We start from the raw sequence: 15,639 nt of genomic DNA, 5'->3' as shown, positions 1-15,639 counted from the left end.
GCCTAGCTTCCATACAGACTCAACGTGGGTGCAGTTTGTGGATGGCGTTACTGAAGAAGGAGCTTTAGGTTGGGTATGATGTGTAAGTGAGAGGTGGAAAGACAAATGTGGCACAATAACTTGATCATTTTATGCATAGCTGTAATAAGAGTGTGGGCCAATCACCCTGGATGGAGGCACCAATAAATCATGTTCAGTTGTTGTGACAGATTAATACCAGTGCTCCAAATATGGCCAGTTACACAATACACTACAAAGGAAGGAATTTGAATTATCTTCCTAGCTCCAACTGATTAACTTGCAATCAACATGTAGTACTTTTGTTTGCTAATGCAGTCTTTTTCCAGTTCTTCTACCTATGTATCTGGGGTTATAAAAATTTGAGCACTTTGTCTTATCAAATAGGCCCAGCAGATGCACAACTTCCCACAGCTGCCTTGCTAATGGAAGCCAACTCATTTTTGTCTGCATTATTGGCTTTCTACTGTAATGCTGAGTATCTGGAACTGCTTCACAGTGTTAGTTTTCTCTGCACCGTCACTCCAAAAATGATATGATCCAGTGTGTTTCCAGCATGGGGATTTGGATATCACTCAACTCCAAGAATATTATTGCTAGGTGTTATTCCTAGGATATCTTAGTACCCTTTCTCTTCAGGCCTTCTGGTACAACTTCAAGAGTCAGGAAGCCTAGAGAACTGTTTTATGACAGTAAGGCTCAAAGTAAGTTAGTTCCAGAGTTGGACTTGTCTTCTGAGGCAACCAAAAGGGATTGATGAGTCCATTATCTTAACTAAGAAAATTCCACCCAATTCCCTGGTTTCCTTGTATTTTCCTGAGGCACTGGCTGCAATCAGAGTAACATTAGTACTAGTCCGCCTTATAGGTCAAGATCTGGGTGTAATGGGACTTGGGCCTCTATCATTTCTCTAGTTCTTTGTTATGCAATGGGACTGGTTGCTTGCGAGCACAAGAATTTTGTGCAAAGCTTCTATTTGTGGCTTCCTCTGAGGGAAGTGGAGAGGTTTGCTTGTTAAACATTCCTAGCCCAGCTTTTTTCTGAGATCCATTCAAAAGCACAGACTACAGACAACTAGCAGACTTTGGGTTTTGCTTCCTCTCAACTCCTGTAAAAATTCTCTTAATTCTTAGATTTTTTTTTTTTTTTAAAGGCTATTATGGGAGAGAAGCAGAAAACAGTCCCAGAATTTCCATTAATAAAACAGTGGTTTTGCTGACAAGCTAGGATTTATTTTCCATTGGACAAAAAGGTCTTGGTGTCTACCTCGCTGCTAGTTCAGTTTCCTAATTTCCTTTTTCTGCTAATATATTTGGGCTCTTTGTGCAATGTATTTCTATGAGTATGAAGGTGGAAGATAAAATCTGTCCTACAACCTATCTTATCTAATACTTCATCTGGTGGCTGGCAACCCTGCCTGTGGCAGGGGGTTGAAACTTGAAGATCCTTGAGGTCCTATGCAACCCAAGCCATTTTGTCATTCTATGATTCAGCTGGCCCACCTAGAGCTCTAACTTGCTTGATTCATTTAATAAAAAGGAGCTGCTGAGAAGGTCAATGGTTCAGTAGAGACAATTTTACATCAGAAGCAGCATAAAAGCCTGTTTTGTTTTAAAAAGCAATTGCAACCTATTTAAAGGCTCTAGTTTCTAATTCATTAGTAGGGATTGTGTTTGTTTGCAGTATTTTTGGGTGTAGTGTTCTTGAGACTGTTTTTTCCCAACAAGCACTATTGCTGGCAAGAATGTAGGTACTGAGACTGAGAGTCTAGACTGCAAATGGGTTGCAGATCTTTTCCAGCATTAACAAATACCTGGGATAACTATGGTTTGAAAACAAAAGGCAGTTTCAAGTTCATCAGACAATGGAGGTATGTGTAAAATGGCTGTATTTTTTTTTTTTAAAGTAGATCTAATTAAAGAAAATTGTAAGGTTACTCTGTAAGGGATTTCATGGATGGACTTTCTGAGATGCTGAGAAAAAGGGAGTCACATGCTTTGTCTAGTTCTGCATGTGTTGTTGGTCATCTGACTCAGACTGCACAGCTCCTTCCAAAGTCCCTGTGTTGAAGTCTAGGGGAAGTTATTTTGGTGTAGTGAGTTGGTCACAAAAGCATATGCTTCTTTTTTGGCTGCCGGTATGGAACTTGAAGAGAATTCTAGCCTGTAACCTGCCTACAGAGGAAATCTTGCGATGTCCTCCTTGCAAGTCTCTGATCCTCCCTTTGTATTTGCCCTTGATAGCTTCTCTCCATAACCACATATCCCCATGATTTGCCTTGCTGCTGGGAAGGAACAGCTGGCAACTGTGGGAGCAGAGATAATCCATGTTCTTTGATCAGCTGCCAGGAATGCCACATTGAAAATGCACTTCTTCTCTTGTGGCTGCACCCGCGTTCTCCTGTCCTGGGCAGCAGAACCAATGTCACTTTAAGAATCTGCCCTGGAGAGTGCGCTATCAGAGCTATTTATTCAGCCAGCTAAGATGTGGAAACAAGATACATAGTTCTATTTATTTTTCTCAGTGGCAAAGCTCTGGGGTATTTAGAAATAGTCTCCAGTGCTCCAATTGACCTTTTCTGGGTGCATGCCAAGTAGCTCTGATTCCCCTGAGATTGACTCATGGACTTTAATTTGGTCTTAGTTAGGCATCTGAAGTCTTCAGATTGCTGGTGTCATAACTGTGGTTTTCTCTAAGACGGCCCGTATCTGAAGCAAAACCCACAGGGCAAAATGTGAAACTTACTGGGGTTTAGAGAACTCCTAACATAAGTGCTGTCAAATCCGAGTGTGATGGAGACTCTAGACTGTCCTGTCTGTCTTGTATGGTGTTGTGTTGCAGTGAAAGCTTTCTAGTTCATTTCTGTAAGGACAGTTTTAAATAAAGCCAGATGTTCTGTTTATGTCAATAGCAAAGTGTGTGAGTGGGATGCTCCGATCTTTGCTGTCAGCACCTTCTCTAATGTGGCTCTACTGGTGCACCAAACAGTTCAATGACTCCTTTCACCTTCCGTTATTCCCTGTATGTTCCATAGCTTCTACTAGTCTCCCACTTTTCCCATGTCTGTTTCACCAGTCTTGCTCATCTTCCCAGTTCACTTGCTCTAGGAGACATTTGGATGTGTTGTGGACAGATGGATGTGGCTTTGGCAGATGTCAGCTCTCTGAAGCTGGATCTCTTTTTCTTGGATGCGTCCTCAGGTGGCCAAGCATCAGCTATCCTCCTCAGGCTGCTGGCACATCAAGCAAATGGCTTTGAGGGCTGCATGTGTTTTGCCAGTCTCTTCTTGTATGGCTTCAGTTGAAGATGGATTATCAAAGTTAGTGAAAGCAAAAATCCAGAACTTGATTCTTTCGCACAGGGAATATTCAGGTTTAGAAAATGGCAAGTGAGCATGAAATTGTAAGGAAGGGAACCACTCAGACATTATAATTTTCTGTTGTTCTTAAAAGATTGGTGAGCATTCTCATTCCTACTGTTTTAATCAAACCAATTTAGAGAGTGTCTTTGTTCCTCAAAGCTTTTTGTGAGTACATCTATTTACCGCACTGAACAATGAGTACATCTATTAAACACGGATTGTGAGAAGAATGAGTACTCATCAGAATTTAAAAAAAAATAAATAAAAAATACTGCTTTCTGTGAATGTTCACGAAACTTGGCTTTCTTCAGTGGGTTGTTCTCAGTGAAGTTTGACTACTTAATTAAAAGCAAAAAGTGAATTAACAAGTCTGGGAACGGTGCCAGATTAATTCAGTAGAAGATGTAACATGAAGAAATTCTGTCTTTGCTCATTCCAGGATTGCCTGATTCTGACACTGAATCACAAATCAGATGTTTAGTGTGTGTTGGGTGGTCCCAGCACCTCAGACACTTGCAGTGGATCTTAGTTTGCATGAAAGGCAGTAAGTCCTCTCACCTACCCACCACAGATAAAATAGATAAAATTGTATGGAGTCCTTGTATATTTAAGGAAAAAAGAAGTGGGGTTGTCTTCACCTTTATCAGGCGTTTGCCTCTGGAAGTCTGAGGGGACTGTTTATTTCCCTGTTGACTGGAGGAGAACATGGAAACAGCGTAATGGGAATTCAGAGTTAAGTCAGGTGGCTGGATACTGACTAGAAAGCGCAGTTCTCTCCAGCTCCTGTCAGGACTCAAAACACAGGAGGAGATGAGAACACCTCCTGTGTGTTTTCTTTAGTGATGCTTGTTGAGGGATGTCTTGAGCTGGGGAGTGACTTATGAATCTGAAAAGCTCAGAAGTCAGGAAACGATTCCTATTGTCATCATATTGTCATCACATACTCCAGTCAGAATGGGACCTGAGAGATTTTTTTTTCACAGGACTCTTGAAAGTGGAATTCATTCAAGAAAAGAGGAATGTTAAGGTGATATTAAGAGTACGTCTAAACGCAAAAGCCTGTATTTAATCAGATACTATCAGAATGACCAAGGAGACTATAAGGACCCTGAAAATATTGCAGCTGTAAGTTAAGGGGAGGATGTACGCTACTTTAAGTGTGCTTTGATTATATATAATATCTTTTCTATACAAAATGGGTTGCATGCAACTGATATTGTTTTCTGCCCTTATAACTGGTGCTTCTGAAGCAAGATAAAATGCAAGTGTTGAGCCTGTGGTGTTGAAAAGTGATTGAGTTGCCACATCAACAAATGATTGCTAAAATGATCTCCTGTGACCTTAGCAAGAGGAGAAGGGGTCGGAATGGCAGTTGGCTGTCTCCCTTAGAGGGAGACATAGCAGAAATGGCCTGAATACTGGAATTATCTCTTCTGTTAAGAACAAGAGATAATGGAGAGACACATGAAAGAGATGCAATTGTGAATGCATCCCAGGCTCCATGCAGGCAGTTCCTTTCCTCAGCCCTAATCCTGGATAATCCCTTCCTGGTTGACCACCATGTGCATTTGTTGCAAATGCATCTCCTGAATTGTCCTAAGGTTTCAGCTGCCCTCTCCTTGAACAGAAGAACATGTTACATGGCTGTTGTCAGACAGTATTTTGAGGATGAGTGAGGAAATTTAACACACCAACATGGTGATTAGTTCCTTGGTGACCTGATACAGTAGCTGCTGTGATTGGTTCTTTTTGAGGAGTAGTCCACATAAAGCTTTATGCCTTTGTATATTTGGCAACAGTTTCTGATAGGAGATCAAAAGTAAATCATCCTTAATTCCTCTTGTTAGTCTCTGTTTTGCTATTAATCACGTTGAGCAGTTTGGATATTTAGTTGGAAAGTAACACAATTCTATTGGAATGTGGTCAGAATAAATCAATGCTTACAGCCTGCTTATTCTCAAATTGCTATTAGGTTCACTTGATCCCTATAGAAAACTCACAGGAGGGAATGAGATTTCCTTTGAGCTATGTCACAACCAAATGACATGTTTCCCATCTGGGCTTGATCTACATGTGACTTAGCTAGAAATTCTCGCTAAATAGGACTAGTAAGTATTACTTTGAATGAGATGATGCCAGTAACAAGAGAAAAAGAGATTGCCTTTAAAACTTCTGTTTATATCAAGTGTCTGTTCAGCTTGGCTAGTACTTCAGATAGCATGGAGCAGAGAGATGCACATCACTGAGATAATTCAAGCATTAGGGTTTATTTACTTTAATGCAGTGAGCCATTGTAATAGAAGAAATGAGCTCTGAGCCAAAGGTGTCCTAGTTTTATGCAGTTTCCTCTCTGTTCTTTTTATGGTCTGTGTGGTTTCTCTCCAAGAATGACCTGTTCTAATATTAATAATAAGCTATAAAATCTCATTTCAGACTGATGGTATCTCAGAGCTGCTTTGCTGAGTAAATAGAGTTGGATTGCAGAATTATACTTTACTGGTGTTGTACTGTTAATAGCAGCAGAAGAGAGAAATTGAAAAATAAAGGGACAGAGGCAAGGGAGAAAAGAGATGCTTTCAGATGGGACTTGAAAATAGATGAAGGCTTGAGAAAGTGGAAAGAAATACCATGGTTGTTGCACATGGCCAAAGGTGTTACACGTAGAAACCCTGATGCCATCTCTTGGTAGCCTCGGGTATGGCAAGATTAAGCTTAGATAACCTATTTTGGGGGTATTAAGGATGGTGAGTGAGCACAATACAAAGAGAAATGCACTTCTAGGCTTGACTTGATACCTCACTGACAGGGAGGAACTGGATTATAAATGGAGCTACAGTGAGACTGTTGTTTTAAGAAAAGGACTCCTTTGTTTAGGCCTATTTTGTTTCTCTTATTTCATTTAAAAGAAATACAGTTCAAGAAGAAGTAATGCTTTCAACTAAAGACATTGCTTTGTTTTGCCATTATTTCTTCACCTTTAGTGAGCTGCTGGATTATATTGGTAGATGGTATGGGAGCAAGTTCCTGCTGTTCTCAAGTTCCTGACTTTTTGCGCTTGGTGGTTCATGGCTGACCATGCCTGTTGGCTTTGGGTGTGTGTCTGTACTGCAGGCAATTCCCTGCTTTTCTTGGTGGGAAGGTCTCTCTGCCCTAGCTTTAATGTTCCTCATTCTGACAACAACTGTTAAGGCTTGCAGCAAGGCCTCTAGCGTGGGCTATGCAAACTTCTTAGGACACAATATCCAGTCAGGGGTTATATTCCATGTTGCCATATCTGTTTCACTATTGGTCTTTGTAGTATTTAGATTAAAGCTGACACTTGGGTGCTTCAGTGCAGTTATGTTGTCTTTTAGATATGCCTCAGATAGAGCTTCTCTCACCTAACTGGGGGAACCGTTGTCAGGCCCATCCAAATGGGAGGTAGCACTTGATTTCACTTATCAGTGCTGCCCAAAGGTAAATGAACTGTTATTGTCACTGAGAGCACCTCGTGGCTGAATATGGTAGTTCCATAGAAGGATGAGTAAAGACTGATGTGCACGAGTTGTGCTAGGCATTTTGTAACTATCCCAAATGGAATCGTGGGATAAACCAAAATAAAAAATGATAACAGAGGCAGATCATAAAGTCTTTTGTAATATAGGAAGAAATCATAGAATGGTTTGGGTTTGAAGGGACCTTAAAGCCCACCCAGCTCCAACCTCCAACCTGCCAGCTCAGACTGCCCAGGGCCTCATCCAACCTGACCTTGGCACCTCTAGTGATGGAGCACCTACAGCTTCTCTGGGCAGCTGTGTCAATGCCTCTCTACTTTCTGAGTAAAAAATTCCAGCCTAACACCTAGCCTAAATCTCACTTCTAGTTTAAAGCCACCCCCCCTTGCCCTGTCGCTCTCAGATCATGTAAAAAGTCAGTCTGCTTCCTGCTTATAAGCTTAAGTACTGGAAGGCCACAAAGAGGTAACCCCAGATCCTTTTCTTCTCCAAACTAAACAAGCCCAACTGCCTCAACCTTTCTTCGTAAGAGGTTTTCCAGCCCTCTGAATGAAGGATTTGAGATGGCTTCTGGAAACTCTTAGGTTATCTGTGAGAAAGATTGGGCAGGCTATGCCAAGTCTGCAGGTGCAGGAAGAAGGCTCTGTAAGAGTAAAGCAAGCAAAAAGTCTAAATAGAAGGCAGAAGTTATCTCATGTCTGAAGGGCTTACAGATACACTGTGTTACTGTGGGCAAGTCCCCTGGAATCAGGCTTTTGTATGTTCAGTGTCTGTACATCAGATGGCACTTTTTAATGTCTTCCTGAGGGTAATGAGCGTAAGATGAGTTGTCTGAGACATTTGGTGAGGACAGAGGGGTGGAAAAATGAGGAAGGGGAGACAGGTGTTATGCTTGAGCAGGATGGGGCTGAAGTGAATTGTGGAGTGAATGAGGAGCTGGCGGAGTGAGGAGAAGGCTGAACAATGCAACCTTGTAAACACGTTGGAGATAAATGTGAAGTGCCAAAGCTTTCAGAAAGCATCAGTCAGACAGCTCGGGGATGCTGGAACTGAAGGGAGGATATTTCTGAGTAAAGCCTGCATGAATGACCTCACTGAGGTGACAAGCTTGTGTCCACCCTGCCTGCTTTTTAGTCCTGGAGACAACCTACCCTTGGAAAGCACTGGACTGGATAATGACATAAATCTGATAACAGCTGGAAAGTGACTAGATAAAGCTGAAGACACTTGTGTGTTAGCACATCTGAGAGCCCAGAAATCCTCTTTCCCTTGTCTTTCACCCGAGTTATTGTCCTCTTGGACCCAGAAGTGTATTACACCTATAAAGGGGTAGATGGCAGCTGTGGAAGACCCTCCCAGCAAACGCTTCCAGTCTGAAGGTAGGCATGGGAAACTTGAAAAGTGAAAGAAAGTATCAGTGCAGACTTCCAATAGCAAAAATTGAGCACAATGTTGTCTCTGAGCACATGCTGTCCACACAAGAAAAACAACCTGTAGAATTTCCTAGGGCTGCTATGGCTTTGTTTGTTGTATTTTTTTTTTTTTTAGCTCCTCCAGTGCTAGCAGGTGAGGTGTGAACCAGTCTGTAGAACTATCAGTGGCATTAAAAACATCACAGTGATTAGACCTGCCCTCATCAGAGTTAAATGACATGGTGTCAAAGCTCTTAGCAACAGCCTTTCCACACTAGGATTCCCTATCCTGATAACGCTATTGGAGCTGCCCCAGCATTAGCAGCAGCAGGGCAGCTGGTTTTAGCAATACAGAGAACAGGCAGTACAACTGACTGCCTTCCAGCGAGAGGGAGGGAGAGAGCCCCAACGCTTTCAGGCTCTTCAGATAGTTAGATAATGCTGATTGTAGAAAAGAAAATAGCAAGTTGAAAAACTACGGTATTTACTGAGTGCAGGTGGAATAGATTTCATTAGGAAAGCTCTTTTTGTAATAGCAGTGCTATTAGCAGCACAAGTCTGTCTTGGTAACACTGGCAGGGCTCTTCCTGGTCTCTTTATCTGCAGGACAACACTTGGAATGGCAGCAATGCCAGTAAAATCTGTAAATAAACCCAGAGCTGAGCAGCTCTGGGATGTGTTCGGAGACAAGGCTTGGAACACAGAGGGGAGAACCTGGAAGCCTGACGTGGCTGGTGAGGAAGAACAGGGCTACTGACTCCAAATAGAGCGGCAGTGCTGGGGCTGGGAATGGAAATTCCCCCCAAAGCATGAATCTTTGCAAGGTCATGGCTTTGAGACTGAACTTTTACTGTTTGCCTGCAGCAACAGCGAGGCTATTATAGGAGATAAAGAGAATTGTCCCATAGCTTTGGCTCATTTACTTTATCTTCTCTCTGTGTTAAATGGATATAGTTTGATCTTTGTGTGTACTATAGGACATATGTTGCAATGGCATGGCAGCTCTCACTATGTACCCAAAAGCTTAATTTTCCTTTTGATTTTTTTGCTTTAAATTGCACTTACACATGTGTGACTATTCCAGCTTTCACTGCCTGTGCAGAAAAACCAGTGAATATAGAAGAACCGTCCCAATAGAGCTTGTATTTTTTTATTGTGCTTTTTATTTATCTCTGCTGGTTCATTCCTCTATTTACAGCTGAAGTTCTACCAGCCTTGGCTTTGATATTGCCTTTTTTCATATCCTAAACAGAGCCTGGCTTGATTATATCAGATGAAAGTTTTCCAATGAAAAGAGGGGGGAAAAAAAAGAACAGTTAGGCTTCTGCAAATTATTGCTTCAAAAGGCCCCTGCAGTTATGCTGGTATGACATTGCTGATTTTTTGTGGCCAATGTCATGACCCAGTATTTGCTATATTTTGGCTTGTTAGTGATTCCTGCCCCCAGCTCCCCACCCGTAAGTGCTATGAAGAACAAGCACCAGCACAAAGATGTGACTAGTTTGCTTAATAAGGAGTTGCATGTGTGAAACAGGAAAAAAAATCACTGTGCTTGGCTGGCTCTGCCACCACAGTCGATGCTTGCTGCTTGCAAGCTGCATGATGATTTAGGGGTAGTGCTGCACCTGGGGCTAGTGCACGCTGTCTGCTGACAAGTCTCCTTGGTCATAGATGTGGGGGGTGAAATCTGAGGCTGCATTGCCTGCCCCTGGGTGTATGGTCTTTCTACTCATCATCTCAAAATCTTGATGTGACCTGTGTGTTGGATCTGACTCAGAGCAGCCAGCTGGGCAGCATGCCATGTGGAAGGCAGCATGGGTGAGCTGACAGAATACTATCTCTCTGAATCTTGATGAAGCCTCTAAACTATATGTACTACTCCTTTCCAGGACAAGGCCCTGACCAAAGCTGTTTCCACCGCATTCTTACATAGCCCATGACAGGTCTTTGAAATGCAAATATCTTTAGAGGTGCTGCAGAGAGCCTCATCTCTGACCTGCAGTCTGTAGGGTGCCCATACTGGGGCAAGGTGTCCTACTCCTGTCCTACCTGAGCTGCGGAGTTGAGGTGAGGACAAGGACGTTGACAGCAGTGTTGGAGTAGTTGTGCCCACTGCTGTGAGTGTTTGTGGTGGTGGCTCAGACTGCTTGCACAGACGGATCCTGCAGAGGATGCTTCCTCATTTGCAACAGCTATCCTACTTAATCTAAAGTTGATCACGTGTCCTCAGATGGCTCTTCTGATGACAGCTTGGAAATCTTATGTCCAGAAAGCTGCTGCAGTGCAGTGAAAGCTGTTTCCATACCTTGGCTGCTTTTCCTGCAGAGGTATCTATCTGTGTGCTATCTGTGTGTCTACACAGTACAGCAGCATCCCCATTGTCCTTCCTGCATTTCAAGCAAGGCAACCCTCAGAATAACAGGGAGGCAAATAGCAGGATGGCTTTTTTTCTGCTAAACCCTTATTGAAATTCCCAGACAAGTTAATAAGCTTTTCTCCCTGCTCTGCAATTGCAACATCTATTTTCCCTGAAGTCTTTGTTACTTTACTTGCCTGTGGCAAATCTACTCAGTGCTATATGTTTCTAGCAGTGTTCTACATGTGTTTTGCAGCCAGTGTTCCAAAAACAGTGTGCAAAATCAACGTTTCTTTTACATGTAAGATAGACCAGAAATGTTTCTTATTGACTGGCTGTTGGTATTGAATTAAGAGGTTTGGGTTGGTTAAGGCTGAGTTTTTTTTTTTGAAGAAGAGTCCAGATTTTAAGAGATTTGCATGTGCAGAGGTAAAGCTGGAGATCCAGTATTCTCATTGGAAAGCCCTTTGGAAGGGTTCAGGCTCAACTCTGCTCAGTTGCAAAAGGTAGTTCTGATTTTAACATACAAAGGGGCTTTGAAAAATCCTGCTCAGTGCTAGCTGCATGCTTAGACATGGAAGTGCCTTTTAAACATAGGTCAAGATAGCTGATGTGAATTTCTAGGACGTTACTTTGTTCCTGAAGCATGTTTGTGCAAGTTGATGTCAACTTGAGACTGGTTTAGTAGTACCAGCGTTACACGTGTGCATGCATGGGGGGGTTTATAAACAGCCACAACTCAATATTTCCATAGGTTCTTGTTTTGCAGCATTACTTAAAACCATGAAAATGTAGAAGTAGCCAATCCCCACAGTAAGTTCTGTGTGAAAGGGTAGGTGAAAATAACCTGTGTATGTATGGCAGGAGGATCTCAGTGGAGGAGGTGAACAGTGGGGTAGCTGGAAACTGGGAGAAAATTGGTGACTGCTTCTGAATATCTTCTCTATATTGGGTTGGAATTTCACTTGCATGTAAGCTTCTCAGAGAGCTCTCTGGCCACTATCTTTTGGGATTTATGTATGAGCAATGTATGAACAACTGCTTCACTTATGTGTATAACAGTGAAATTTTCCTCATTTGGGAAACGTGGACTTTGATAATTGGAAAGCATTGCATTCAGGAGGATTAATTAGCTTCAGTGTTTTCCAGTTGTTCCCTGCTGGAAACGTGGATGTAACACTATGCTCTGTCAGTGCTGCAGTGAGCAGTTGCATTCAAAGCGTGGTCTTATACAGGTAGGCTGTGCAAGTGGACCCTCACAAACTGGCAGATCTGGATAAGACTATCGGGTTAAAATGACATTATTGCCAGTTCACAGATACCCAGTTTGTACCTGGTTATGCAGCATAGGAAGAAATGATTCCAGAAACTGCTTCCTGTGTGTATTCAAAGAGGCTCTACAAGGCAGCCCTTTTTCTGAGGAATGTTGAGCTTTAAGTTTTCCTTTGGCTGATCTTTATGGATGTTCTTCATCTGAAGAGAACCAGAGAGGGAGCTTGAAGTGCGATGTAAACTGATGGATCCATTTCTAGAGCTTTGTAATGGGGAAACAGTACCCTTAGATTACAAAGAACAAACATTTTCTTTTTTAAATCTTCAATACCAAACATTCTTTGTTTTATTTAGAGGAATCTGACTTAGTGCTTGAAGAAAGGGCTGCCACTGAAGTTACTCTTGTTTCTTGGTGATGATCAGGGAAGACTGAACTTCCTCAGTACTTCAGCTTCATATTTTGTGATTTTTTTTCAGTTCTGTTAAGTTGTACAGACACTTAACATTAGTTTAACTGACTCTAGGCACAAGCAATGGCATGTCAGATATCTTACTGCCTGGACTGCTGACACTACAAGCTGCTCTTGGGTATCCTACTGCCAGCATTTGACTGTACATAAAGCTCTTCCAGTTGCTTGCAGACAAACACTATGTGAATGTAGGCTTGTTATATGGCATCATAAGGCCCTGGGTACCCCCGAGCCTCAGCTTTTCTTTCAAAATTTGCCATTGGAGACTTCCCAATGGCAAGCCATCTATAATTCAACTTATTTTCATGATGACAGAATTCCAGGTTGTCCTATTGAGATTTGACTCTGGAATTTCTGGGTAGGTAACACTTGAATTTGTCAAGATTTCTCTGTAAGATTTCTACCCTCAATAGAGTTAACAGCTACTCCCAATTTCATATTGTACATGAGCTTTATTGGTATACCTTCAAGTCCACTTTCCAAATCATTTATGAAAACATTCAAGAGAAGTAGCCCTAAAATGAATCCCTAAGGGATCCCAGTAGTGTCAGGCTGCCAGCCTGATGTAATCTCATTTACCATAACCCTCTGAGCCTGACCTGTCAGCCAGTTGTTCACCCATTGTTTTTGCCTAGATGAATGCTGGATGTTTTGTTCCGGAGGATACTGTGGAAACAGTATCGAAAGCTTTGAAATCCTAAAAGATGACGAGCTGGCTTTCCTTGGTCAACCCTTTGGTCTCTAAAGTGTGAACTGTCAGTTATTGTGAACTGATAAACAATGAATTAAGTGACAATAAAGGACAGACCACCAGGTTCTTTCCCACTGGTGAGTGAAATGGGGTTGGAAGGCAGCTCTCTGGGGAAGAAGGGGGTTTTAACCTTGCTCACTGACATGGTGGGTGGGTGTGTGTGTGTGTGTGTGTGTGGTGTGTGTGTGTGTGTGTGTGTGAGTGTGTGTGTGATGTTCTGCAGGGCTGTGCTGTTATCCAGTGTGGCCTCTTAGTATCTTCCTCCCCGTCCTGAATTGATCAGGGGTAGCATCAAGCCCTTCTCTGTTCCCTCTGCATGCCTCCCTTAGGTGGGAGAGCTGCGTTCTCATACACTGCTGTCCTAAAACTGTCTGGGTGATTGATCTTTTAAGAAACCTGTGTTGACTGAATGACCCCCTTCACCTTGATGTGAATGACAAGCTGTCACAGCCTGCCTCAGCTGTATTGGTCACATCTGACCCCAGAGAGGGAGCTTGACAGGAATAAGAAGTCTTTTGAGCTTTGGCTTTTGCCTCTGCAAGCGATGCCAGCTCTGTACCACGCAGCAGGAAATGCGTGGATATTTATTTGGCAAGGATTTAAATGCAGTTCCTGTACCTTGTTGTTCTTTATTACTAATTTTAAGCTAATTTAAGTTAGAAGCTAAAAGAATAGGATGGATTTTTAGGATACAGCTGTCTCTCATTCTGTACTTCTATACTAGAAAGGTAGGATACTTGTAAGAATGCCTGGAGGGTAGCCCTGGGGTGACTCTTCTTCCTGGGAGGCAGAGATAGAAGAGGCTGAAATGCTGTACCTTTCCATTGATGTAACATATCAGACTCCAGGGAAGACAGAGATGCTTGGAAGATGCTTCGGTGAAGGCTTTGAGCTGAGCCTGGGAACTGAAATACATTCATTGCATTGGCCACTTAGGGTAGAATAGGGAACTTCACACAGGACAGGAGCTTCTGCATTACAGCCATAACTTCTCAATAAGCACAGTGTGTGATTTGGAGCACACAAGACAGGAGAAAATTCAATTCTGGACCTCTTTTAGGCTTAAAGAGTAGGGAATAATCTCTCCCTGCACTGTTAATCTTTTTAAATTGACTTAGTGCATGCTCATTTATGTTTTGTTTTTTTTTTTTTTTACCATCTTACTCTGACATTTAATGCTCACAGAAGTCTTTAAAGGTGGAGAGAAAATACTTTTCAGCATGAATTTAATTTGTCCTCAGTTTGTTCTCAAATTCTATTCAGCAAAAAAATCGCATCAGAGAGAATAGCATCCATGGAAGATGCATAATTTGTTCAAAGGCAGTATGTGCTTTTCCAGGAAAACAAATCAGATCACTGGAATTGAGGTAACCATTAGAAAAGGAGCGTGTGACTTATTTTTTTTTCAGTTCCCTTTGGCACCATATCAAAAGCACATCTGTGTAGAACAGCTGGATCTCCGAACACCACCTGTTGGCGATGGGTGGGACACTGCAAACTGTAAGCAGGCTATGCCTTTAGCATAAGTTTTAATACCCAGCTAACAAGCTGGAGCTAAAGCAGACATGATGATGGGTGTGTTTTTATCAGTCACAGACCAGCAGTGCCATGAAAATGCTGGCAGTGTAGGCAGCTTTTCCCCATGAATTTTCAGATCTTGTGAAACTGCTGGTTTTAAAACTTTAAAACAAAGCAAATTACTGTAGAAGTACTTATGTATTTAAGATCTATATTTCTGGGCCACTATGGAAATGCCTATTTGAGGCATCTGTCTCCAATGAGATCTACCTACTGGTGGGATTTATAATGCACCTGTTGCTGTGGTTCCCACGTGTTATTTCCAAATGTCTCTCTGTTGTCAAACGTGAAGTTTTCTTTAGATTGGGTTAGTCTGTGACTGTATGCTCCAGTAACTAAATACAAGTCCCAAGAGTTGGGGGCAAAAAGCAGCCAGGCAATATGTACTCTTAAGTGCACTTAATTCCTTCAAGAGACAGGGGCAATTGGAGCTTATGGGCTTTAAGCATGTACCTTGAGCCCTCAGTCAAGATTCCCACTGTGCTAGATGCTGTACAAATATATAGCATGGTCCATGCCCCACACTGCACGAGATATAAAATGAACATGACAGCAACAAATGAGTGTAGTGAGAAGTAGGCAGACGAAGAGCAAAACGAGAGAGTAGGCTGAGGCAATGTGAGCTGCCAGGCAGGGGAGAATCTTTTATGTCTCTAAAGATAGGAGGTTGCATCTTCATTATCCAGGTGTGATTGCCTTTAGGATTTGCATCAGGTCTGAAGAGGTATTTAATGAAACACCAATTCATTATCTTTCATTCAGTAATAAGAGCATGTTTCATGTTTAAGCATGTATAAAGATAAAATCTCACAGGAGAAGGAAGATGCTGGTTAAATTACTTGGGAGCTGATTTACAAAGCCCCGTTGGATCAGTTCTTAGTTCAGTCTTTAGTGTCTCAGCTGTTCCCTGTCCATAGTAACAAGGTA

The 15,639-nt window shown here is 42.2% G+C and overlaps 1 protein-coding gene across 14 annotated transcripts in view; it reads left to right on the top strand.

The window, feature by feature from the left end:
* Window positions 1–15,639, top strand: part of AGBL1 (AGBL carboxypeptidase 1) — a 489,849-nt gene that overhangs the window by 23,237 nt on the left and 450,973 nt on the right. The window lies entirely within an intron of this gene.

The sequence above is a fragment of the Meleagris gallopavo genome, chromosome 12 (assembly GCF_905368555.1).
Source record: "Meleagris gallopavo chromosome 12, MGAL_WU_HG_1.1, whole genome shotgun sequence".
In the NCBI taxonomy this organism is placed as follows: domain Eukaryota; kingdom Metazoa; phylum Chordata; class Aves; order Galliformes; family Phasianidae; genus Meleagris; species Meleagris gallopavo.
This window is presented reverse-complemented; position numbering and strand designations above follow the sequence as displayed.